The 24,795-nt window shown below is 42.4% G+C and overlaps 1 protein-coding gene across 5 annotated transcripts in view; it reads right to left on the bottom strand.

Annotated features, from left to right (window-relative positions):
* pxylp1 (2-phosphoxylose phosphatase 1) overlaps nucleotides 1-24,795 on the bottom strand; it is a 173,496-nt gene that overhangs the window by 6,028 nt on the left and 142,673 nt on the right. The gene's annotated exons all lie outside the window — the stretch shown is intronic.

Here is a 24,795-nt window from a genome sequence, read left to right as displayed (position 1 = left end):
TGTGAATGGAGACTTTAATAAGCAGTAACATTTTAACTCATAGGCACGTGCTCTGAAAAAGCTCGCCTTCTCTCCCCAACTCTGCAATAATTAGCTCTCATGTTGCTGGTAAAGTGGAGAATTTCTCAGTTTTAAAACTAATTATCTCCCTCTCCATTCTGCAAAAGAGAATCTGCTTCTCTCAATCTTTTAGTCATGCCTTCCACATCACCACAACTCGCTGCTTGATCGGTTTTTCCTCATGTTGCCCAATTATTTTACCAATTACCCAAAATCGGTATAGTTACTGATCCGTCTTCCACCAAAATCAGTTTTTAAAAATTTACTCTACCAAAACCCTTCACAATTTTAAACACCTCTATTAAATCTTCCGTTAACCTTATACATGAGTGAAATATGACAGAGGCTGGAAATACAAAATTTTTTAAAAAATGCAGGAAAATGGAAAGGTCTGGCTGAATCTTTGGAGAGAGAAACTTTTCAGGTCAATGGCCTCTCATTGAAACCCTGATGAAGCATTAACTCTGTTTCTCACACTCTACAAGTTGCTTGCTGTGTATTTCTGTTTTTATTTCAGATTTGCAGCATGCACAGTATTTTGTTTCTTCACCGTTATGTCTGGATTTGCAGTCCAGGAGAAAAATGAAAGCATTTCTGAGATCACAGAATCAAGAGTGTATCAGTTATCGAAAGCCAACTAAACTGCTGTCCAATTAGTTTGTGAACCCACCCATTCATCATAATGACCGGCTGTGGAGTGCGATGTATTTGAACAAGAACAGTCTAATTCTGTTGATTTGAGATAATCAGTATTGTTAATTATATATCAATTGTGTTTAATTATAAGCAGATGGAGGGCATTAATTGAGTTTTCATTTGAGCGCATACAAAGAAGCACTTTATGGTGCAGTTCAGTTTGGAGATGTACGTTTGTAATGTTGCACTCTGCAAATTTGTGTAATAACTCAGGAAGCCAACTGGAAAGGAACAGTGTTTTATTTTATAAAGCAAAAGTTAAACCACAACGCTGTGGTACATGTACACAAGTCCCTTTGGGACAATAGAATACGGGACCCACTCAGGGGCCTGTCTTGCAAAGGACTCGGGATACAAATTCCACCTGTTTAGGTAATTACTTATTACCAGGGGAGCTCATATTCTATGAATCCTACTGGGAGGCCAATCAGGGGTTATCACAAATACTGAGTGAAAAATGGCTCCAGGACTAACCTTTCGCATCTAGCCTTCTGGAATAGAACAAATATCGATTTCAAGTATACTTAGGTTTATGCAAGGAGTGCATGTTTATCATTCAGCCGCAGCCTGTTCAACCCATCTGCATTTATAATGGACCCTTATCAGATACTGGCCGGAATATTACCGCGCTGCCCGCCACAGGAATTGGAGCGGGTAAGGGGGCGGCACGGTGGCACAGTGGTTAGCACTGCTGCCTCGCAGGTCCAGGGACCTACGTTTGATTCCAACCTTGGGTGACTGTCTGCGTAGAGTTTGCACTTCCTCCCCTTGTCTGCGTGGGTTTGCTCCGGGTAATCCGGCTTCCTCCCACAGTACAAAGGTCTGCAGGTTAGGTTGATTGGCCATACTAAATTGTCCCTTAGTGTCAGGGGGATTAGCAAGGGTAAATACATAGGGTTACAGGGATAGGGCCTGGGTGCGATTGTGGTTGGTGCAGACTCAATGGGCCGAATGGCACTTCTGCCATTTTAATTTTAATAGGAAGGTCCGTTGACCTCGGGTGGGATTTTACAGTTTTGGGACGAACAGGTCTGTAAAATCCTGTCCACTTGCTGAAACTGTTAAATGGCAGATTTTTAGGTGTTGAATCGTTTATTAAATAACCAGTTTTAAGTGAAGCAAGATGATTCATCATCTTACTTGATGTAAGACTGATTCACTGAAGTGGGTTGTTGTAGCATAATCACATGTAAAAATAATTTGTATTCATGAGAATAAATGAATCCACGGTAATTGTTTTGTATGTCCACCCAATGGGAAATAAAGCAGATTATCAATTCATAACAAGCTTCCAATGTTTTCTTGGCCTGTCTTCAGAGATGCTGAAGAAACACAAGTACAAAAGACATGAGCATCTGTTCCAGATCGTATGGGGATGTTGTTTAAAAGTCTACTTACAAGTAAATGTAGGCCATGGGAGTCAACTTTCAGAAAATTAAAATGCTCAGACAATTTAAGTGAGTGATTGACAATAGTTAAACTGAGAAGATATCTATGGCAAACCCAAACTGGTGAAAGCATTCTTTACTGACACTATTTACATTTTGATGCAAAATCAGAGAAGTGCAGTAGCTTTGTGTCAGAATATATTTTTAAAATTGCCAAATAGGGTGCTTGGTGGAATTTATCTTAATGTTTTGTTTTGCCGGTTCCCAAGTTAGGTCACATTTTTGAAAGAGACAGAACAGTTACACATATGGAGTTGGTGGTTCTTGGCAATAATCAGTCCCAGCCTTTGATGAACCTGGCTTTTTGTCTGTGGCTTTGTTACCCATTATCACAGCTTTTAAGCAGTGATATTCCCATGGAAACCCTGAGGTTCTTTCACACTGTTTTCTGTGGATGAACTACACTATATACTACTTGTCGGCGACATTAGGCATATTAAATCCTTATGCAAATTAAATGGATAATAATCACTGTCATTAAGATACAGTAATTGCATTGATAATAATGACAAAACTTGCACCAGTAATAGAATCGTCATGCTTCTTGAACTCCTCTTTCGAATGTTCTAGGATTCTTTACACCCTGACTTCTTGTGTTGTGTCTTGTTTGCAAAAGCTAGACTGCCTGTGACAGTGTCTATCTTTATTCATAGCGCACTCTAAAGGAGATGAGAAATCTTCCGACACATTTTGCATGAAGCCATTATCAATCAGTGAGAAAAGCTACTGAATGTTTCAGTCAGCAAGGCAACAAAATGAAAGCTGGCTCAATAGCACCTGAACTACCTTGCATCTCAGACCTCACATTTTCTTTTATTTGCCTGGATACGCTGAGGCTTTAAAAACAACTAAAAGATCCCAAACTGCAAGAGTTATTTCAGGGACTTTAAATAAAAGAAACACTATTCATGGAGTGGCAACAGTTTTAGATTAAGTCAGTCCGTTCAAATGAACCTTTCGTCTCACGTTTGTGCCATCACTAAGACCACCTATTTTCATCTCTGTAACAGTGGCCTGACTTCTCCCCTGCTTCAGCTCATCTGCTGTTGAAAGCCTTCTTAACTGTAGACCTGATTCTTCCGACAAACTCCCGGCTGGTCTCCCACATTCTACCCTCTGTAACCTTGAGGTCTTGACTGTCTGTGTGCTGAATGGCTGAATATCCCATTTCCCCTATCAGCCTGGGCTCGCTGATCTAAATTGACTCCCTGTCAAGCAATGTCTTGATGATAAAATTCTCATCCTTATTTTGAAATACCTCTGTGGCCTCACCCTTCCCTTGCTCAAAAATCTCTACCAGCCCTACAATCCCCTGAGATATCTGTGCTCGTCTAATTAAAGCATCTTGTGCATCCTCAATTTTAATTGTTTTGACATTGGTGGCCATGCCTTCAACTGTGTATACCTTAGGTTCTGGAATCACCTTCTTATTCCTCTTTGTTCCTCCACCTCAATTCCCTCTTTTAATACATTCCTTAAAATCTACCTCATAGAATCCCTACTGTGCAGAAGAGGTCATTCAGTCCATCAAGTCAGCACCAACTTGATGGCAGAGTGAGTGGAGATGGGATAATTTGTTTTAACTGCAGGATTATAATCTTCATGACAGGATCTCAACCATAATTTCACCTGTAAAGGCCAGAAGCTGTGAACCTCCTTTATCTTCAGTGAACCAAGAGATAATCCTTCAGGCCTGCAGCATTTCAACCACCATCTGAATGACTGTTTGAAGAAGTGACCTTTTTATTAACCTTCTCATTTATGTGCATGTTAAATCTTTCGAAATAATCTTTTCTTGTCTGTGTGTCTGAGAAGTGGATGTTTGTTGTGTTTAGATTTGACATGTTGTGAAAAATCAATGTTGACTTTGATTTCAACTGAAGAAAGTGTGTTTTGCCGCCCTTTCTTTAGAGGCACAGCTCTCAAGGAGTTAAAACACTCCTTCCAAATAATACATCATGTTGTGGTCAGTTGAGAGGTGAGAAAAGGGGAAAATTATCCGCACTTTTCCCGTCCATAATAAAGTAAAGAAAATAAAGTGAGGGTCACTGACCACCCCATACCTTTCTAAAATTAATTTACAAAAGTAACACCTCTCTTGGTGATTTTATATGTTTTTTTCTCATTTCGTAATAAATATAATTCTACATCTATAAATTTAATTTTGGATACCAGTGTTCCCAGTTGCTTAGCAGCATAATAAATGGCCAATTTATGACTGTGGGAAATGTTTGGAAAATTCAAATCTTTTTTGGATTTCATTACTGACTGGATGTTGCTCTGTTGGCAACAATGGAGTCAGGCATTTCATTACAGTTCTTTGCACCCACAAACATTCTTTGGAATGTTGAACTAGAATTTAGCATCGACATTATGAAACCAAAATAGTTTGTGCTCTTTATAGGGATCTTTGTAACAAGACAAGAGACTATGTATCTCCTCAATCAATCGAATTAGAAAACTATTAAACAGTAGCACAGTGGTTGAACCAATGAACTGTCATTTAGAATATTTAATTAAATTTCAAATCTGGTACAGAAATCAAAATGAATGAAATGGAAGCTGGAATTGAGACAGAGAGGGACATAGGACAGAAACTTGCTATTGTTATATCTCCAACAATGATTAAAACCTAAAAGAATGAGACTTCACACAGGTGGCACAGTGGTTAGCACTGCTGCCTCACAGCACCAGGAATCCAGGTTCGATTCCTGGCTTGGGTCACTGTCTGTGTGGAATTTGCTCATTCTCCCTGTGTCTGCGTGGGTTTCCTTTGGGTGCTCCGGTTTCCTCCCACATTCCAAAAGATGTACAGATTAGGTGCATTGGTCATGCTAAATTCTCCCTCAGTATACCTGAACAAGCACCGGAGTGTGGCGACTAGGGGATTTTCACAGTAACTTCATTGCAATGTTAACGTAAGCCAACATTATGTTGAGACCATAGAATTAACATAATGTTTGCTCAAAGAACTAGAGGCGAAATGAAGAGAAATTTCTTTACGTAGGATGTTTTTAACATCTGGAACAGACCACCTGAAAGAATGATAATATAACACTCGATAAGATCTTATAAAAGATAATTAGATTAGATTTCATAGAATCAACAGAACAGAAGGAGGCCATTCGGCCCATTGAGTATGCACCGCCCACAATCCCACCAAGCCCCTATTCCTGTAACCCCATATATTTACCCTGCTAATCCTCCTGACACTAGGGTCAATTTTAGCATGGCCAATCAACCTAGCCCGCACATCTTTGGACTGTGGGAGGAAACCGGAGCACCCGGAGGAAACCCACGCGGACACGGGAAGAACGTGCAAACTCCACACAGTCACCTGAGGCCAGAACTGAACCCGGGTCCCTGGTGCTGTGAGGCAGCAGTGCTAATCACTGTGCCACGGTACCATGAAAAGGGCTAACTTACAGGGAAAAAAAGCTGCAGTGTGGGAGAAAATTGAACAGTTCTTTGAAAGAGCTAATGTAGGTATGATGAGTTGAATGGCCTCATTTTGTGCTGTAAGAGTGTATGATTCCACACTGTTCTAGTGTTCTGATGTATAAATCTTTACAATTTGTGAAATAATAGCACAGGAAGATGTATGCAGTGTTTGAGAGGGACAGCGAGAGAGAGACTAAGAAAGGAAGAGAATTGTTGACACATTTAGTAAAAAGAGACAGATCAGCGATGTGCACTGCTAATGTCAGTCCTCCATGCAGAAGTAGCTCGGAGGAACCCACATGGGAATTCACAGCAGTTATAATTTGTTAATGTAAACGGTGCATGGATGAGTAGCATTTCTATGGAATTTCTCCAGTGGAAATCTTGCAGAAACAGCTCAAACAGCCATTTATGCCATTTCTCGGATGTTTTGCCTGAAGTTACAGCGGGAGAACAGAACAGCTGCTGAAATTCCCCAATCTGTAATAAAACACTTTGCAGGACAATTTTGTACAACCACCAGGGGGCAATCTACTGCTACAGATACATCGGAGCCAACCCAAATGCTGGAATTTATTTAAGTTCACCACTACCGACCCAATTGAAATGGCTCGTGATAGCATTGTGTCCCAAAAATCCTTCATCATTGCTACTGTCTTTTAAATTTTAATCAACTGGCTCAATGGCATGTCTTTTAAACTTCACAGAGATAAGATGTCCACGATGACTGACAGGTAAAGGTGCCGCCCTTTCTCACAACTGTGGCACTGCCCAAGGGTCAGGCTTACATGTGAAGTCCTCCACAGACAAATTGCTGAATGACATTCATAGGCAAGACCCAGAGATGAATAAAGAATATGTGGATATGAGATAGTCGAGAGATCCCTCAGAGTAAAGCTGTACATGAGCAGTGAACCAGTACGTGAGGAAAGGAAGAAGGAACTGGAGAGAGGAATTTGAGATGGACCTAAGAGTAACACTGCCAGATCCTGTCACTACATCACCTATTGTAATTCTGATAAAATAATTCACTAACTCTGCAGTTCCCATTAGAACAAGAGCAGAAGCACCAAAGAATCTATTTGAACTGATATAAGTAACACAAACGTAATAGCCATTAATGTTAAAATAAATCAATAAAACCAAACAGAGGTGGGATGCAGGTTCAAGCGCACAGCTTTTAAGATGTTGAATGAGTAGAGTCAGAGTCAGAAATAGGTAAAGGCGACTAGAAAAGAAAAGCATTCGAATTTGGAGCGGAGAATGAGAAACAAATAAATGGCAGCTCAAAGCGAGGTCTGTTTTTGCTCATCTTCTCATTCTTACATTCTCCAAACAATTTCATACTTCAATAGTCTTGCTTTCCCGATGGCACTTTGGAAGCAAATATTAAAATGGAAAGCTCCATTTAACAAAATAGTGAGTGCCTCCCTTTGTCTCAGATTCATGAGCAAGTATCTTCCTCTGTCTCAGATCTTTCAGTGGATCCGAAAACAATGATCCCCGCTGAAAGCCTCACATTCACATCTCATAGCTTGCTCACAATGCAAGCTGTTCAACTGTGAAAGGCAACAGATTGCACCATACGCAGTAGCACACTTTCCTCTATGTTGCAGGGCACGATGGTCTGTAGTAGGCAGTAGCAGCAGGTAACCAGCAGGAAACAGGCACGGCTCAATATCCTCACCCTTATGAAGGGGATGGTTCTGGCTATCATTAAGTTACCCCAGAATTGCCACCTGGTCAAGCCCTCATGAGACAACATGGAGTGCAAGAGGAACAAGAGACAGATGAAGTACCATCACTCAATGGCACTCAGAGGTTCTGCTGCAGAGAATTCAGATGAGGACTTTAATAGGGTACGTCAGAGAAAGAGGTTTGATGGGCATGCAAATGAATGCTTGGCACATTAGCAGGCCTGCCAGGAAGTTTGATGTTATTGTCAAGAAGCATGGGGTACTTGCCTTGTGCATTGTTATGCACAGAGCTTGGAGCCCATCCTGTTCAGCATGCAAGTGTTGGCAAACTCCATTAGAACACTTGCAGATCAGATCACGATCAGTTGTGATGGCCACTGTCGCAGCTTCCATTGGAGTACAACCAGAAGTCACCCACCCTCCGAATGCTGCAGTGGTGAGGTTCTGAAATCACTGCATGCCCAGCTTCATATCTTGCAGGCTCAGATTGCTGCCATCCTAACTGTGGACACAAGGGCTCAAATGGCCCTGCAGGGTCTCAGCAGTCTGTGTTCCAGTAGGTTACTAACATTGCTGAGGAATGGTAGTGGCTCTGTGCAGCACAACCCTGATGTCCTCCCTCAGGGAGACAGTATTTGCCTTCCCACCAAAGCCACACGGTCCTTGCCCCTGCTGTTGTCTGTCAACCAGCCAGTACAAACTGCTGCATCCCAGGCTGAGGTGTTGTAACCTGAAGCCGGGCCTTCTAGCCCACAACTGCTCAAAGGCATCCGGCAAGGTCATCTGCTGTGTCCCCCACTGAAAGGTAGCAGGTTTTCACCAGCCATGCAGAAGTCATAGGAGCACTAGATCAGGCAAATATACTCACAACGCAGGCATTAATGCACAACTCGACCGTTGTAAGGAATATTAAGATGGTTAGTTAGATGTAAATGTTTCCGAATGGTTATTACATGACTTTTATATTCCAGATGAAGTGGAAATGCACAACAACTTCAAATTTCTAGGTGTCCAGATCACCAGCAACCTGCCCTGGTCCCTCTAAGCCAACGCTATAGTTAAGAAAGCCCAGCAACGCCTCCACTTCTCAGGAGGCTAAGGAAATTTGGCATGTTCACTATGACGCTCATCAATTTTTACAGATGCACTACAGAAAGCATGCTTTCTGGTTGTATCACAGTTTGGTATGGCTCCTGCTCTGTCCAAGACCGCAAGAAACTACAAAAGTTTGTGAACGAAGCCAAGTCCATCACACAAACCAGCTTCTCATCCATTGACTCCACGACACTTCCCGCTGCCTCAGATAAACAGCCAGCATAATCAAGGAGCCCACACACCCTGGACATACTCTCTTTCATGGAAGAAAGATACAAAATTGTGAGATCACGTTCTAACCGACTCAAGAACAGCTTCTTCCCTGCTACCATCAGATCAGACTTTTCAATTTTATATTAAGTTGATCTTTCTCTACACCCTAGCTATGACTGTAACACTACATTCTGCACCCTCTCCTTTCCTTCTCCCCTATGTACCCTATGAATGGTATGCTTTGTCTATAAAGTGCCCAAGAAATAATATTTTTCACTTTATACCAATACACATGACAATAATAAATCAAATCAAGAATTGTGCTCGAGAGGGATTGCTGTGATGGTCCACACAGCATAGAGTAGGTAAGGTGTGGGTCTATTGTACAATGGAGATTTGGGATTCTGTTCACAGGAACTGTCTGAGGTGATCATGGACATCTTGATCCGAAAATGAATATATTGCGTTTCTCGTTCTTCTCTTGGTTCTGAGCTGGTGGCACAGCTTGTGCACTCATGGTGACTGGGTTGTGAAGGATACAGCAGATCATCAGGAATCGAGACACATGCTCCAGTGAGTACTGGAGAGCACCCCGCCATGTTGTGACCCAATCAGCAGAATAATTGCTTCAGTGCTCCATCAGTCTGCTTGTGACTGTGTGTGTTTGGGTTTCAGAGTAATGTAATGAGGTGATACGTGGATAGCCCTTGTCTTTCAGCAGCCATCCTTATGTTTGGCCTAATGGCTAATAGACTGAGAGACAATTGCTGAAAAATGAAAGCATGATGACTGCTGCTGGAATAGCAGGCATCTACCGGCACTATAACATGTGGAGCATGGTCGCATACTAGCTGATATTCAGCAAGTTGGAACGTTTGTGGTTCTCATACATCTCAGAATTTAGGTACATTTTCTGGAAAGGTCAATGACACCTTGTCCCATAAGGAAGCATACCATCCTGACAAAGTCATGTGTATGCTCCATCTGCTTCTCCCTATTCAGATAGAACGCAATGAACACTTGTTTCCTTGCTCAAAGATTGTCTGTCACCTCACTGATGCGGCAGTAGACACCAAACTGGGACATGTCGCAGATATTGCATGGTGGCACAGTGTGGTTAACATTGTTGCTTCACAGTGCCAGGACCTGGGTTCAATTCTGGCTTCGGGTGACTGTGTGAAGTTTGCAGGTTCTCTGCATGTCTGCGTGGGTTTCCTCCAGGTGCTCCAATTTGCCCCCACAGTCCAAAGATGTGTAGGTTAGATGGATTAGCCACGGCAAGTGTGTGGGATTACGAGGATAGGGCGCAGGAGAGGGCCTGGGTAAGATACACTGTCAGAGAGTTAGTGCAAACTCAATGGGCCAAACAGCTTCCTCTGCACTGTAGGGATTCTATGATGCCTGCTTCAGCCTGGAAGGATCCCAGCGCAAATTCACAACCACAATCACCTTCGTAACTGCAGTCTTCACCTTGCTCTGTGGCCACAGCTCTGATTGCAAGAGATGGTAGAGTTCTGTGAGCGCCTCCTTCATAAAGCAATGATGACACGCAAACTGGCTCTGGCTGAGGTGGAGTACGAAGATTGCTTTATGTGGATAAGGATGCCTGCTGAGAGCCCTCCTCTCTTTCCTCCTTCCAACTCTTTTAACAGCTTCTCCTCATCTTTACTGTCTCTGTGCCAACTCCCTGGGTGTCCTTGTTCACAAGTCAATGAAAAGTAACATGCAGCTGCAACAAGGAATTAAAAAGGCAAATGGTATATTGGCCTTTATTGCAAGAGAATTTGAGAACATGAGTTGTGTAGTGCCGTAGCACAGTTTTACTCTCCTTACCCAAGGAGAAATATACTTGCTATAGATGGAGCGCAACAATGGTTCACGATTGATCCCTGGGATAGTGGGATGTCATGATGTGGAGATGCCGGCGTTGGACTGGGGTAAGCACAATAAGAAGTCTCACAACACCAGGTTAAAGTCCAACAGGTTTATTTTCAAGCTACAAACTTTCTGAGCACTGCCCCTTCATCAGGTGAGTGGGAGTTGTGTTCACAAACCGGGCATATATAGACACAAGCTCAATTTACAAGATAATGGTTGGAATGTGAGTCTTTACAGGTAATCAAGTCTTAAAGGTACAGACAATGTGAGTGGAGAGAGCATTAAGCACAGTTTAAAGAGATGTGTATTGTCTCCAGCCAGGACAGTTAGTGAGATTTTGCAAGCCCAGACAAGTTGTGGGGGTTACAGATAGTGTGACATGAATCCAAGATCCCGGTTGAGGCCGTCCTCATGTGTGTGGAACTTGGCTATCAGTTTCTGCTCAGCGATTCTGGGTTGTCGTGTGTTGTGAAGGCCTCCTTGGAGAACGCTTACCTGAAGATCAGAGGCTGAATGCCCGTGACTGCTGAAGTGTTCCCCAATAGGAAGAGAACACTCCTGCCTGATGATTGTCAAGTGGTGTTCATTCATCCGTTGTCGTAGTGTCTGCATGGTCTCCCCAATGTACCATGCCTCGGGACATCCTTTCTTGCAGCATATCAGATAGACAACGTTGGCTGAGTTGCAAGAGTATGTACCGTGTACCTGGTGGATGGTGTTCTCACGTGAGATGATGGCATCCGTGTCGATGATCCGGCACGTCTTTAGAGATTGCTGTGGCAGGGTTGTGTGGTGTCGTGGTCACTGTTCTCCTGAAGGCTGGGTAGTTTGCTGCGGACAATGGTCTGTTTGAGGTTGTGTGGTCTAGAATTGGAGGGGTGGGGGGGCATGGTCTCAGGATAAGACTCAGGTCATTTAGGACTGAGAGGAGGTGGAGGAACTTCTTCACTCAGAGGGTGGTGAATCCTTTAAATTTTCTGCTCCAGAGGGCTGTGGAAGTTCAGTCACTGAACATTCAAGAAAAAAAATTTCTAGTTATTAAAGACATTAAGGGATATGGGGATAGTGTAGGAAAATGTCAGATGATCAGCCATGATTTATTTGAATGGCAGAGCAGGCTTGAGGGGCTGAATGGCCTACTCCAGCTCCTATTTTGCTTCTCATGTTGAAGCACAGGGAAGTGATAAGTGTAGTAGCTATTACAGGGAGCAAATGGTCTCACCAGAATCCTTGAAGTCACAACCAACGCCTTCTTTATGCCCAGCAGCACTTCCTCTGAACTATGACCAAGTCTGCAAATCACAAAACGCTTCAACAAACTCAAACAGGGCCAGTGGAAATGAGCCAGCTACCAGCCTACAGCACAGAAGTGGACGTACTCTTGGCAGCTGAACACATGTCCAGCTCTGCATGTTTAGCTAGAGTTCCAAGGGCAAAAATGTCAGTGCTGATGTGAAATCAGTGTTACACATTGACTGGCACCATGATCTGCCGGTTCTGTATACTTGTGATGCATGCTCCAGGCCCTACAGAGCCCATTAACCAGGATTTTCTGGCCCGGTCAATGGGATTTCCCATTAACTGTACTCCTCACTACCAGAAGACCCATCAGCAGGACCGCCAGCATGAACAGCCGGGAAATTCCAGCCATCGATTTTACGGATGCTTGCAGACCCAGACAAATATTTCCAAAATATAACATCTACAATGATAATGCAATGAATTATATATTCTCTCAAACCACTTCAAAACATTGCAACTGCAACGTAAGCCATGATTCCCATTCTCTCCCATTCCCAACAAGTGACTGCTCACAAGTCCCATCCACAATTCAACAATGTCAAGTATATATTTTGATAAAAGCAATGAAAATGTCTGATGACGACGATTGGCTCCGCACTGCTGCGGCCATTTTCCTGACATTGCCCTCAGCCTGTCGCTGGGAAACGTGGTCCAAGGTGGGAGCAAATCAGCAAAGCAGCTCAATGCATTTTGTCCCAACTTCCCAGAGCCTCTACCTTCAATCTTGCCTCCAACGGCCTGGTAGGAATCCCCTCCATATAAAATATGTCCTATAGAATCTCACCTTGCTGTCCAAAGTGCTTGAATCTTTCTTGACAATGCTCCTGTGAAGCATCTTAGGAAATTTTACTAAGTTAAAGGCACTCCATGAATAAATGTTGTTGTTGCAGTTAGCTGAAGAAGAATTAAACTACCGGCACAAAATGTAGTCTGTTAAAGATGCACAAAGTCTTAAATTTCTAAATTTTAACTTAATTTGAATATTGCTGAAAAGAAAGACCTGTTGCTGAAGCTTCCACTTGCAGTGATCAGGACAAATGCAAGAATACCAAATTTCAAATGGTGACAACAATTTATACTACAGGAGAACAGCGTGTCAATTGTTTTGCAAGTCAGCTCTGATTGGTCGAGGAATTGCCATGACAAAAGCAATGGAGATCTATTGGCTCCCTAAGTTCTCTGGAAATTCAAAAAAGATGCAAAGCTTAAATATGTTCCTTTTATTTGCAGAAAACAGGTCCTTCCATTTGAATTTATGTTGCTTCCAGCAAGTGTAAAAAAGCCATGCTACAAACTCCCCTGATTAACTTAAATTGGTTGTTAAAGTAGTTATTAGCACTCTGGATTTTTCAGCAAGTGCTGCCCAATCGTGGAATCACATCTGTCAGGAGACATTTTGATTCGGGTTTTGTAAGCGTGGGCTGGTTAAGGACAGTCTGAACTCTGCCTATTATGAACAATAAGAAGTCTCACAACACCAGGGTTAAAGTCCAACAGGTTTATTTGGTCTCACAAGCTTTCGGAGCACTGCTCCTTCATCAGGTGAGTGGCGAGTTGGCACAGTAAGAAGTCTCACAACACCAGGTTAAAGTCCAACAAGTTTATTTGGTATCACAAGCTTTCAGAGGGCTGCTCCTTCATCAGATGAATGGAGATGAAGGAGCAGCACTCCGTAAGCTCGTAATACCAAATAAACCTGTTGGACTTTAACCTGGTGTTGTGAGACTTCTTACTGTGCCCACCCCAGTCCAACACTGGTATCTCCACATCAGATTATGAACAACTGAAGGAACGTGCTGCTCAATTAGATCAGCCAATTACTGGGACATATGACAAATTCATACATAGAGTTGCTCAGTATTTTGGCAGAATGTTTTTTTGGACCGACAGCAGCTTACCATTAGTTGAAAATATCCCTCGCGTAGTCACAGCAAAATAGCAGCACGCAATAACTTCCTTAACCTGTTGTCCAAATTTTAGTCTAATTTGGGAACATGTCTTCAGTACGATTGATTCGGGATATTTGGCAAAAATACATTCGTATTGGGGGCGGCACGGTGGCTAGCACTCACAGCGCCAGGGACCAGGATTCGATTCCTGGCTTGGGTGACTGTCTGTGCAGAGTCCGCACATTCTCCCCGTGTCTGTGTGGGTTTCCTCCGGGTGCTCCAGTTTCCTCCCAGTCTGAAAGACGTGCTGATTAGGTGCATTGACCCGAACAGGCGCCAGAGTGTGGCAACTAGGGAAATTTCACAGTAACTTCATTATAGTGTTAATGTAAGCATTACTTGTGACTAATAAATAAACTTTAAAAAAGTATACATGCCTATGCTATTTAAACATGAAAGTTGCGGTATTTACAGTGAGGTGGAGGAATTTAGCAACCAGGGAACGAGGATAACCCAGAAGTCCTAGTCAACTTGATACCAGGGACTCATTTAAATTCATTTCCTCTGTAACCTGACCAGCAACTAGCCAGATTGAGAGGCTGCTCATGAGGAAGGCTTGCTCTAATAGGCTGCAACAGGGGAGCAGAGAAAGTCAGAGGGAGAGTGGGAGAGATCATGGCAGGCTGCCTCTGTTTCATGGTAAGTTGCATGGAAAATCCCACCCAAGCTGTGTGGAGTGAGTTTAGTCTGTAAGGCTATCTGTGGAAGCCTGCTCTAGTGAGAGGTATGTTATAAAAAGGTTTCTATGCACAGTGGGTCAATGTACGTTCTGTATAAGAATACAGATTATTTTGCTGAGGGACAACTGTATGTTTACAATAACTGTGCAGAGATTGGAGGTTGAGTGCAAATCAGAAAGAGAGAGGCTGGTTCGTGGAGGTTTAGATGGTCAGAGAGAAGTCAGAGATCAGCAGCAGAGTGGATAGAGCTTCAGGAGGTCAAAGTTCCTGAGGAGATCATGGATGCACGGTCAGTTTGCAGGTAGGTGTGTGGCAAAGGATGTCTGTGCAGTGGGGTATGACTGCAGAAAGGGACACAAATTAGCTTGGAGGGCCAGAGGCCTCCAATCTGCTCAACTGCTTCAAAATCTGGCCATTTTGTCAACAGTGAATTTTTCCATTTTTACCGTCTGTAGCTCTTCTACACTTTAACTGTATCACGCTGTCATCCAGTGAGTTCCTTATATGTACTGCAATGCTCAGTTCAACAAGAAATTCCTTTTTTAAAAAGATGTTTTTCATCAATGTTTCCTCCTGATTTCAATTGCAGGTTGTCCGGATATGTAACAAAATATGATACATCAACTTTTTCTTATCAAAGTTAGTTAGCCTGAATCCTTAACAGTGTAGAAAAGCCGCCTTAAATCCAGGTTTGCACTGTGTGTCTCCTCCGAAGACAGGATCAAAAACAAAAGCTTCTGTAAATTCATACTAAAAGTCCCAACTGCAGTTATTGTAAAAATACAGTTGTCCCTCAGCAAAATAATCTGTATTCTTATACAGAACGTACATTGACCCACTGTGCGTCGATACCTTTTTATAACATACCTCTCACTAGAGCAGGCTTCCACAGATAGCCTTACAGACTAAACTCACTCCACACAGCTTGGGTGGGATTTTCCATGCAACTCACCGTGAAACAGAGGCAGCCTGCCATTGGCCGGTGGGGGGATCTTCTGGTCCCACAGTTGTCAACAGAGTCTCCCTTTGAACGCAAACCCACTCTCCCCAATACCAGCCCCCCCCCCCCCCCCACCCCCCCCCGCCACCCACCCACCCCCACCCCCCGCCTCCCAACTGGGAAGCCCGTGACTCGGGTGGGCCATCAGTGGAACTGGAAGATCCTGTGGCCGGTCGGAAGTTCCAGCCATAGATAGAATAAGGATTATCAGCCACTGAAAACTAAGTGGTTGAGCCTTGTTTGATGTACATTTTCCATATCCTAAATGGTGAGCAGAAACGTTGAGACAGGCAAACAGAAATGGAGAAGGACACACCAGATTGAGGAGAGAAAAAGAATGGGAAAAGGCAATGTGAAAAAGGAGAACAAATGAAGTGTGAGGCAGTGGGAAAGGAGAGGGTAGTAATAGGTAAAATAAAGTAAATGTAAAGTTTATTTATAGGCTTAAATCAACACTGCAATGAAGGTACTGTGAAAATCCCCTAGTCACCACACTCCGGCACCTGTTCGGGTACACCGAGGGAGAATTTTGCATGGCCAATGCAGCCAACCAGCACATCTTTGGACTATGGGAGGAAACCGGAGCATCCGGAGGAAACCTACGCAGACACAGGGAGAACGTGCAAACTCCACACAGACAGTGACCCAAGCTGGGATCAAACACAAGTCCCTAGAGCTGTGAGGCAGCAGTGCTAACCACTGTGCCACAATACTGCCCTCCAAAACCAAAGCTTTGGTTTTGAATCCTGTCTTCGGAGGAGACACTCACACTACAAAACTGGATTAAAGCTGCTTTTTTACACTGTAAGGATTCAGGCACTTCTAACTGGCTTTGATAAGAAAATGTTGATGCGTAATAGGACATGTAAAAGGAAAGAGAGCTTAAAGAGAGCACAAAGAGAACAGTGTAGTCAGAAACAAAAAGTGAATGAATTGGAAATTCATTTTATAGCATCATCCCTCTGAATTATGCAGCCAGTTCTGTTTACCTAGAGTTCACAGTGACCTCGAGCTCTAATCCTGCATGGCTGCTAAAAGAGCATGGAACAAAATGTTGCATCCCTGTTCCAAGTTTATGTTTAAGTTTATTTATTAGTGTCACATGTAAGCTTCCATTAACACTGCAATGAAGTTACTGTGAAAATCCCCTCGTCGCCACAGTCCGACGCCTGTTCACCTAACCAGCATGTCTTTTGGACTATTGTGAACAGAACATTAAGGGGGCCTGGAAATTAGTTCTAAACATACACAGTTGCTGACTCCTGTTTGGAAAGTTTCCACATTCTAGTTTGTTCTGCACAGCATTTGAGTACAGTTATGCTGGCAAACAAAAATAGGCATTACCAGCTTCCGATCTCAAACATTCTGTCCTGCACACAGTTGGAGCAACGTATTAAACAAGAAGTCACGTTACACGGACAGAACTATTTTACCCAAAACATTGTAACTAATGTCTTGAATTGGTGAGGGTGATGTGTCAGGATGGTACTCAAGCCTGGCTCAGCCCACAATATCATAGCAAGTCAGTGCAGTTGCGCCGGTTTCTCTGAAAAGGCGTCAAAGTCTTCAATAACATAATGGATCGAGAAATAGCATGCGTACATGTTGATGCACAGCATGGGATTCAATCCACAAGTTCTCCTTGTCTCTCCTCCTCACCTTTTTATTTTACAGACCTCAGTACAGTTGGTGACTTAGTGTCTTGGCCCCCTGTTAAATTTGTATAATTACCAGCAAACAGTTGTGTAACCGCCACTTAGAATGTTGGCAAAAGCCCACTTATACATCAAGGATATGGAGGCATCATTACACATTGACAGATTATTTTGAAAACACTGTGTCTGCAGAGTATGAATTTCAAAACACTTTTTACACCATCTGGTAGGTGGATTTAACATCTCCTGCCAAGTTTTTCTCTTGCTTTAGGATAGATTTTTAAAATTTATTTCGTGATATTGCTTGCCAAACTGTTCCCATGGTGGTGTGGAGATACGTTACTGGATTAGTAATCCAATGAATGTCAGTTCAAATCCCACAATAGCATTTTGAGAGTTCTGATTTAGAGACTGTGCAAAGTACCAGCAGAGCTGAACTCCCCCAACACTCAGGTTCTGTTACAGTTAATGCTCTAACTTTCCCCAAGTCACTTACATATGAACCCTCAAATTCCCAACTCTTTAGTTTTTGGCCATTCATCCATCATGACATCTTGACAGCTATTTGCATCTTTAGCTATGTTCTATATCTCCCCTCATTCCCTCTCTGAGTTCAATCTGTTGAAAAGACCCACCTCTTGCTCGCTGGGCCCTATTCCTACTGACCACTTCTCTTCATGGCTGCTATGTGATTTTACTCTTATCTTTCTAGTGGTGTGCCTCAGGGATCAGTGTTGGGACCGCAATTGTTCATGATTTACATAGATGATTTGGAGTTGGGGACTAAGTGTAGTGTGCCAAAATTCGCAGATGACACTAAGATGAGTGGCAGAGCAAAGTGTGCAGAGGACGCTGAAAGTCTGCAAAGGGATATAGATAGTCTATGTGAGTGGGCGAGGGTCTGGCAGATGGAGTACAATGTTGGTAAATGTGAGGTCATCCATTTTGGTAGGAATAACAGCGAAATGGACTATTATTTAAATGGTAAAAAATTGCAGCATGCTGCTGTGCAGAGGGACCTGGGTGTCCTTGTGCAGGAATCTCAAGGAGTTAGTTTGCATGTGCAGCAGGTAATTAAGAAGGCAAATGGAATTTTGTCGTTTATAGCTAGAGGGATGGAGTTTAAAAACAGCGAGGTTATGTTGCAGCTGTATAAGGAGATGGTGGGGCCACACTTGGAGTACTGTGTAGAGTTTTGGTCTCCTTACTTGAGAAAGGATATACTGGCACTGGAGGGAGTGCAGAAGAGATTCACTAGGTTGGTTCTGGAGTTGAGAGGGTTCGCTTATGAGAAGAGACTAAGTAGACTGGGGCTATACTCATTGGAATTCAGAAGAATGAGGGGAGATCTTATAAAAACATATAAGATTATGAAGGGAATAGATAAGATAGAAACAGGGAAGTTGTTTCCACTGGCGGGTGAAACTAGAACTAGGGGGCTTGGCCTCAAAATAAGGGGAAGCAGATTTAGGACTGAGTTGAGGAGGAACTTCTTCACACAAAGGGTTGTGAATCTGTGGAATTCCCTGCCCAGTGAAGCAGTTGAGGCTACCTCATGGAATGTTTTTAAGGCAAGGATAGATAATTTTTTGAACAGTAAAGGAATTAAGGGTTATGGTGAGCGGGCGGGTAAGTGGAGCTGAGTCCACAAAAAGATCAGCCATGATCTTATTGAATGGCGGAGCAGGCTCGAGGGGCAGATGGCCTACTCCTGCTCCTAGTTCTTATGTTCTTTCAAAGATCACAATTAAATCAGCCAGAATCTTGTTGAATCAAGAAGGCTCTATGAGTCAAAGGCCTACTCCTGCTCTTATTTCTTAGGATCATACATTCACTGAACAGTACTCTTCTCTGTACTCTTGCTTGGTTGAACCTGATGTGTTTCACACGGGTCGAGAAACCCATGTTCTGGCTGTGAATGCTAAAATTTTGAGTTAAAAGCAGAAATAATTGCTTCATTGAATATTTTAGTTACTTGCCCAACTGATCCATGGGGATTCCTCACTCACCTCTAAATCATCCTGTTGCAGCCTGTAAATGGATGGGCTCACGTCGGCTTTCCAATCCAACATCACTTTTTGGGGCTTTAGTAAATGCCACAGCCATACCCATGCCCCAACATCAGCAGTTTAGATTCTGCCCTACATCTCTGTACCTCTCTATCCGTATTTAAGACACTCTTTAAGACATAAGAACTAGGAGCAGGAGTAGGCCATCTTGCCTCTCAACAGCTCTGCCATTCAATAAGATCATGAATGATCTTTTTGTGTACTCAGCTCCACTTACCTGCTCGCTCACCATAACCCTTAATTCCTTTACTGTTCAAAAATGTATCTACCCTTGTCTTAAAAACATTCAATGAGGTAGCCTCAACTGCTTCACTGGGCAAGGAATTCCACAGATTCACAACCCTTTGTGTGAAGAAGTTCCTCCTCAACTCAGTCCTAAATCTGCTCCCCCTTATTTTGAGGCCATGTCCCCTAGTTCTAGTTTCACCTGTCAGTGGAAACAACTTCCCTGCTTCTATCTTATCTATTCCCTTCATAATCTTATATGTTTCTATAAGATCTCACCTCATTCTTCTGAATTTCAATGAGTATAGCCCCAGTCTACTCAGTCTCTCCTCATAAGTCAACCCACTCAACTCCAGAATCAACCTAGTGAATCTCCTTTTGTACCCCATCTAGTGCCAATATCTCTTTTCTCAAGTAAGGAGACCAAAACTGTACACAGTAGTCCAGGTGTTTTTAAACTCCATCCCTCGAGCAATGAAGGACAAAATTCCATTTGCAAGACCGATTTCTTCGAGTTAGTCATCTGGCCTAATATCACCTTTTGTTCCATAATGTTCCTGTAAAACACCTTGGGACAATTTATTGTGTTAATAGTAATGGATGCAAATTATTCCTGCTGTTGTTGATCAATAGGATTGTGAAAGTTTCTTGGGAAATTATGGATAAGTAGGAATTTCTGTGGCAGGTTAGTGAAAGGTACCAACTGTTGGAATTGCCCCTCCATCCATTCAATTTATTCTGCAAGTGACCGGAAATGGTGTGGCACCCTCAGCAGGACATAATGGATCAGTGTGTGGATAGCGCAAGCAACTGCATATCGTCTTAACCGATCACGCTGAAAGATTTAGAAATGAACGGCAGAAGAATGGCAAAGTGTAAATTAGAATGCGTGCATTCAAATCTGGTACAAAAAGAGGAATAGAGAGAAGAGAAGAAAGATTGGGTTAAAAGAGAAAGAAATGAGAATTTTATTTTTTAAAAATCTCCCACACCAGTTAAAACGTGAAAGAATGAGACTCTACATTTATAATAGATAATTTGCAGTGCCAAAGTTGTTGACTGGCAGTAATTAGCACTTATCACAGTGTTAAATGGGTACCTAGACTTGGAATGACTTTACTTTCTGTTAAATCATATCCAATGTTAAAGTACAGGAACTTCACACATTTCAATGCGTTTGAATGTAGGGCCAGGGAGTGAGATGCCATTTTATGAAGTTAATTTCAGAGATGTGCATTTATAACTGTGACTTCAAAACCTCCACATTTATTCACATATCTGCCCTTGGACTTAAGTTGCTGTGGCGTTCACACTTAAATAACAGTCAACACTATTCACCCCACCATTATTTTGACATTAATATTTGGTCAATGTTTTTGACATTAAAGTTCAATGTTCAGTTCACTTGTTATTTTAGAGGATTATTTGTAGTGTTATTTATGAAGAGCCAGGAACTAATACTTATGTGAATATATATCCAAGGGTGCCACATTTAGTGTTGCATGCAGTCATCTGTTGAGTGACAATATATCAGTTGATCAGTCCACCAGCCATGTAGAAAGTAAAAAGAAATACACTCAATGAGCATTTTGTGTTTAAAGTGTGAATATTTCTAACTTATGGGAACCAGAAGACACAAAATGGTGGCACTAGGTTGTAAAAACACAAACATTTTAAATGAACTTAGTGCTGAGTTAGATAGAAAAATCAAATTGAATCAGTGCCAGAGAGAGAAAACAGGATGGCTACTTCAGCAACAAAAACACAGTTCCAGTCCAAGTTTAAGTTTATTTATTAGTGTCACAAGTAGGTTTACATTAACACTGCAATGAAGTTACTGTGAAAGTCTCCTAGTCGCCACACTCCGGCACCTGTTCGGGTACACTGAAGGAGAAATTAGCATGGCCAATGCACCTAACCAGCATGTCTTTCAGACTGTGGGAATAAGCCAGAGCACCCAGAGGAACCCCACGGAGACATGGGGAGAATGTGCAGACTCCGCACAGACAATGACCCAAGCTGGGAATCGAACCCTGGTCCCTGGCGCTGTGAGGCAGCAGTGCTGACCGTTATGATACACTGGGAGGCTGCTAATGTTGTAGAGAGATTTGAGAAGTGTTGAATGACATTCAATAGCTTTCTAAAAGACACTAGTGAAGAGGAACGGGTCAGCGACAGCGTTTTGTGGGTAAGAGAAAAAAACCATTAAATTTGTTTAATGGCTGGGAGCGGAGTACATAGAACATAGAACAGTACAGCACAGAACAGGCCCTTCGGTCCACGATGTTGTGCCGAGCTTTATCTGAAACCAAGATCAAGCTATCCCACTCCCTATCATCCTGGTGTGCTCCGTAAAGTAAAGACAACAGTAAAAACTCAGGCGATATCTTTGAGAAATTCAGCATACATCTCCAGCCAAATTCAAATCATCAGATCTATTGGTATGAATTCCAAGCCCTGAGGCAGGGATCAGGTGAGCCTGTTGACAATTTCAGAACAGGATTCAAAAATGCTGCCAGAAAATGTAAAGTTAAGGAAATAGTTGACAAGCTGCTAGATCAGCTGACATGGGGCTCTGTGCACCCTGAAGGACAAAATGATTGAATTGGCAAGGACAAGGTCACGTTATCACGGGCTGTAGACATTGCCAGGGCACACAAAGCCCCAAGCAGACTGATGAAGACGCTAATTGCACAAATGGCTAACTTTCAGTTAAGTCAAGAGAAAGACAGAAGAATTGATGCAGTGAAAAAAGAAACAACAAAGCAATGAACACCAGACAGAGGGAAATATGTGCAAGAGATGTGGATGACCACATGCGCTCACAGACAGAAGAAAATATCCAGCATATAGCTAAAAAGGAAGAGCTTGTGGAAAGCCAAATCACTGGGAAACGTTGAGCAGAACAAAGAAAGAAGATGGTAATGGAGTCATCAGAGACAGAGCAACAGGATGAGTAAGAAGCAAATAGAACCCAAGACATCTATACCCTGGAAGATGACGATGTTGAGTACACAAAAGGCATAGCAACCACACAGCAACATGAAATGTCTGGATGTGACAGTTCCCAGAGATAAGAAATTGACACAACCATTCAGATCAGAAAGAGTGAGAAATAAACCCACGATCATAAATCTGAAGCTGAAGTTTAATGTTGGAGCACAGAGTAAGATCACTGCTCAGGTTCTAGTCGAACTTTTGAGAACATTTGAAGGAAAAGGGTTACCCAAAGAAATCTGCTTTGACACTGCACAATATCATGCTAATGGAACAAGGGGGAAACTGAGATTTGACAGCTAAAGGAACCCAAATCAAAGGGACACACAAAGGAATATATGTTAACCAAATGTCCTATATCACTGAAACAAATAATTTTGCTTTCCTGGGGTTCAGCAGTTGCAAAGAGCTGCAGCTTAATCCAAGTATAAATATCCATCACCAAGTGAACGTGACACCACTGAAAACTGAGACAAATTAGAGATGATATCAGCAAAGACACAGAGTGGCAGATGCTCTCTCAGTAAGTTTTGGGTCAAAATTCTGGAACTCTCTCCTACACGGCATTGTGGATGTATCTACGCCTCATGGACTGCAGTGGTTCAAGAAGGCAGCTCACCACCACCTTCTCAAGGGCAATTAGGAAGGGGCAATAAATGTTGGCCTATCCAGGGATATCCACGTTTTGAATGAATCATTTTTTAAAAGTGATCCAGGAATGGCCAGATAAGATAAAGCAAATGTAGCCAGCAATAGGGCCATATTGCTCCATCAGAGATAAAGTCTTATTTGAAAATTTAGCCAGATCCATAATAATCATACCCAAAACAATGCAGGTCGAACTTCTCCAGAAGATACATGAAGGCCCCATGGGAATGGAGTAGTGTCAGCTCAGAGCCAGATTAGCTTGTACTGGAGAAGCATCTAGAAAGACATTGAAAGAATGGAGTCTACATACAATGTATGCCGGAAGTATAGAAATACGCAGCAGAAAGAGGATATCATAATTGCTGAGGTATCACCCAGACCTTGGTACAGTGTGGGAATCAACTTATCCACAATCGACAATGGTATTTTATATTGCAGACTAATATACAAAGTTCCCATTTATCTTAAAGGTGAAAGATCTGAATGTTACAACAATGGTCCCAGCAGTATTTGTTCTGTTCAATGAACAAAGGATCCTTGAAAGAATAAGAAGTGACAATGGAACTTCCAGAGAATTTAAGAGCTTTGCTGAACAGTATGGGGTCAACATCATCACCACATTACCCATATGGGTTGTAGGAAGACACATCCAAACAGGTGAGCAAGCCCTTAAGGAATGCCAAGATACAGAAGAAGACAAACCTTGAATTATTGTTACTCCAATCTGTACCTCTCAAAGTTGACATGAACTCATCTGCAGAGCTGTTGAATGGAATAAAGTATAAAACTCTGCCAAGCAAGATGCTCTCTCCCAGTGACCATGGGGAAGCATGAAAACAATTCATCGATGCACTGGTGGAAGATCAGCACTTCACCAAGCGTGCCAAAACCCCTGCCTGAGTTGTTGAAAAGACAACCTATCTATGTCCAGGATCCAGTCACGAAAACTGGGAGCCCAGAAAAGTATGTTGATGAAGCTGAGACTTTAAGGTCATGAATCATCCAGGCAAAAACATGGAAGCAAATGAGAAGGAACAGAGCCCATATTCAACCTACACTTGAGCTGGAAAATCAGAAAGGATCATCAACAACACCAGCAACATCACTAACTATCCAAGATAACATCAGCAGCATCACCAACAGGCAGTGAAACATCAAAATGTCCCCAGCGAGTGACACAATATTTATTACATCAAACACGACGCCCACAACATCAGGAGCAACATACACAACATTGCCTGTGCAGTGTGCCAACGCACCACTGAGAGGAATGAATGAAATATCTATGAGATGGAGAAGCATAACATCCTTCCACCTAAGTGACACTGTGAATCATACTTTCAGAACAGAAAACCAGTCATAAAAGGCACTTACTTGAGATGTTCAGTTAACTTATAAAAGTAGATTTTTAGTTTAGAAAAAAAAGTTAGTGACTGGAATAGTTATATTGATATAGAGACATCATATATTTTTAAAGATAGAAGGAAGCGATATTGTTATTTTATTTGTAAAGAGCTAGGAATTAATTGTTATGTGAATGTATATCCACATATGTGTATGTGTGCATAAATCGTTGAAGATGTCAGGACAGGTTGAGAGCATGATAAATAAAGTTTACAGCATACTAGACACTATTAATCGGGAGAATATTAATATGTTATTAATATAAAGGCAAATAAGTTATGTTAAACTTGTACAGAACAATAGTTATGCCTCATATGGAGCATTGTGCCCAGTTCTGG

The sequence above is a fragment of the Mustelus asterias genome, chromosome 3 (assembly GCF_964213995.1).
Source record: "Mustelus asterias chromosome 3, sMusAst1.hap1.1, whole genome shotgun sequence".
In the NCBI taxonomy this organism is placed as follows: Eukaryota; Metazoa; Chordata; class Chondrichthyes; order Carcharhiniformes; family Triakidae; genus Mustelus; species Mustelus asterias.
This window is presented reverse-complemented; position numbering and strand designations above follow the sequence as displayed.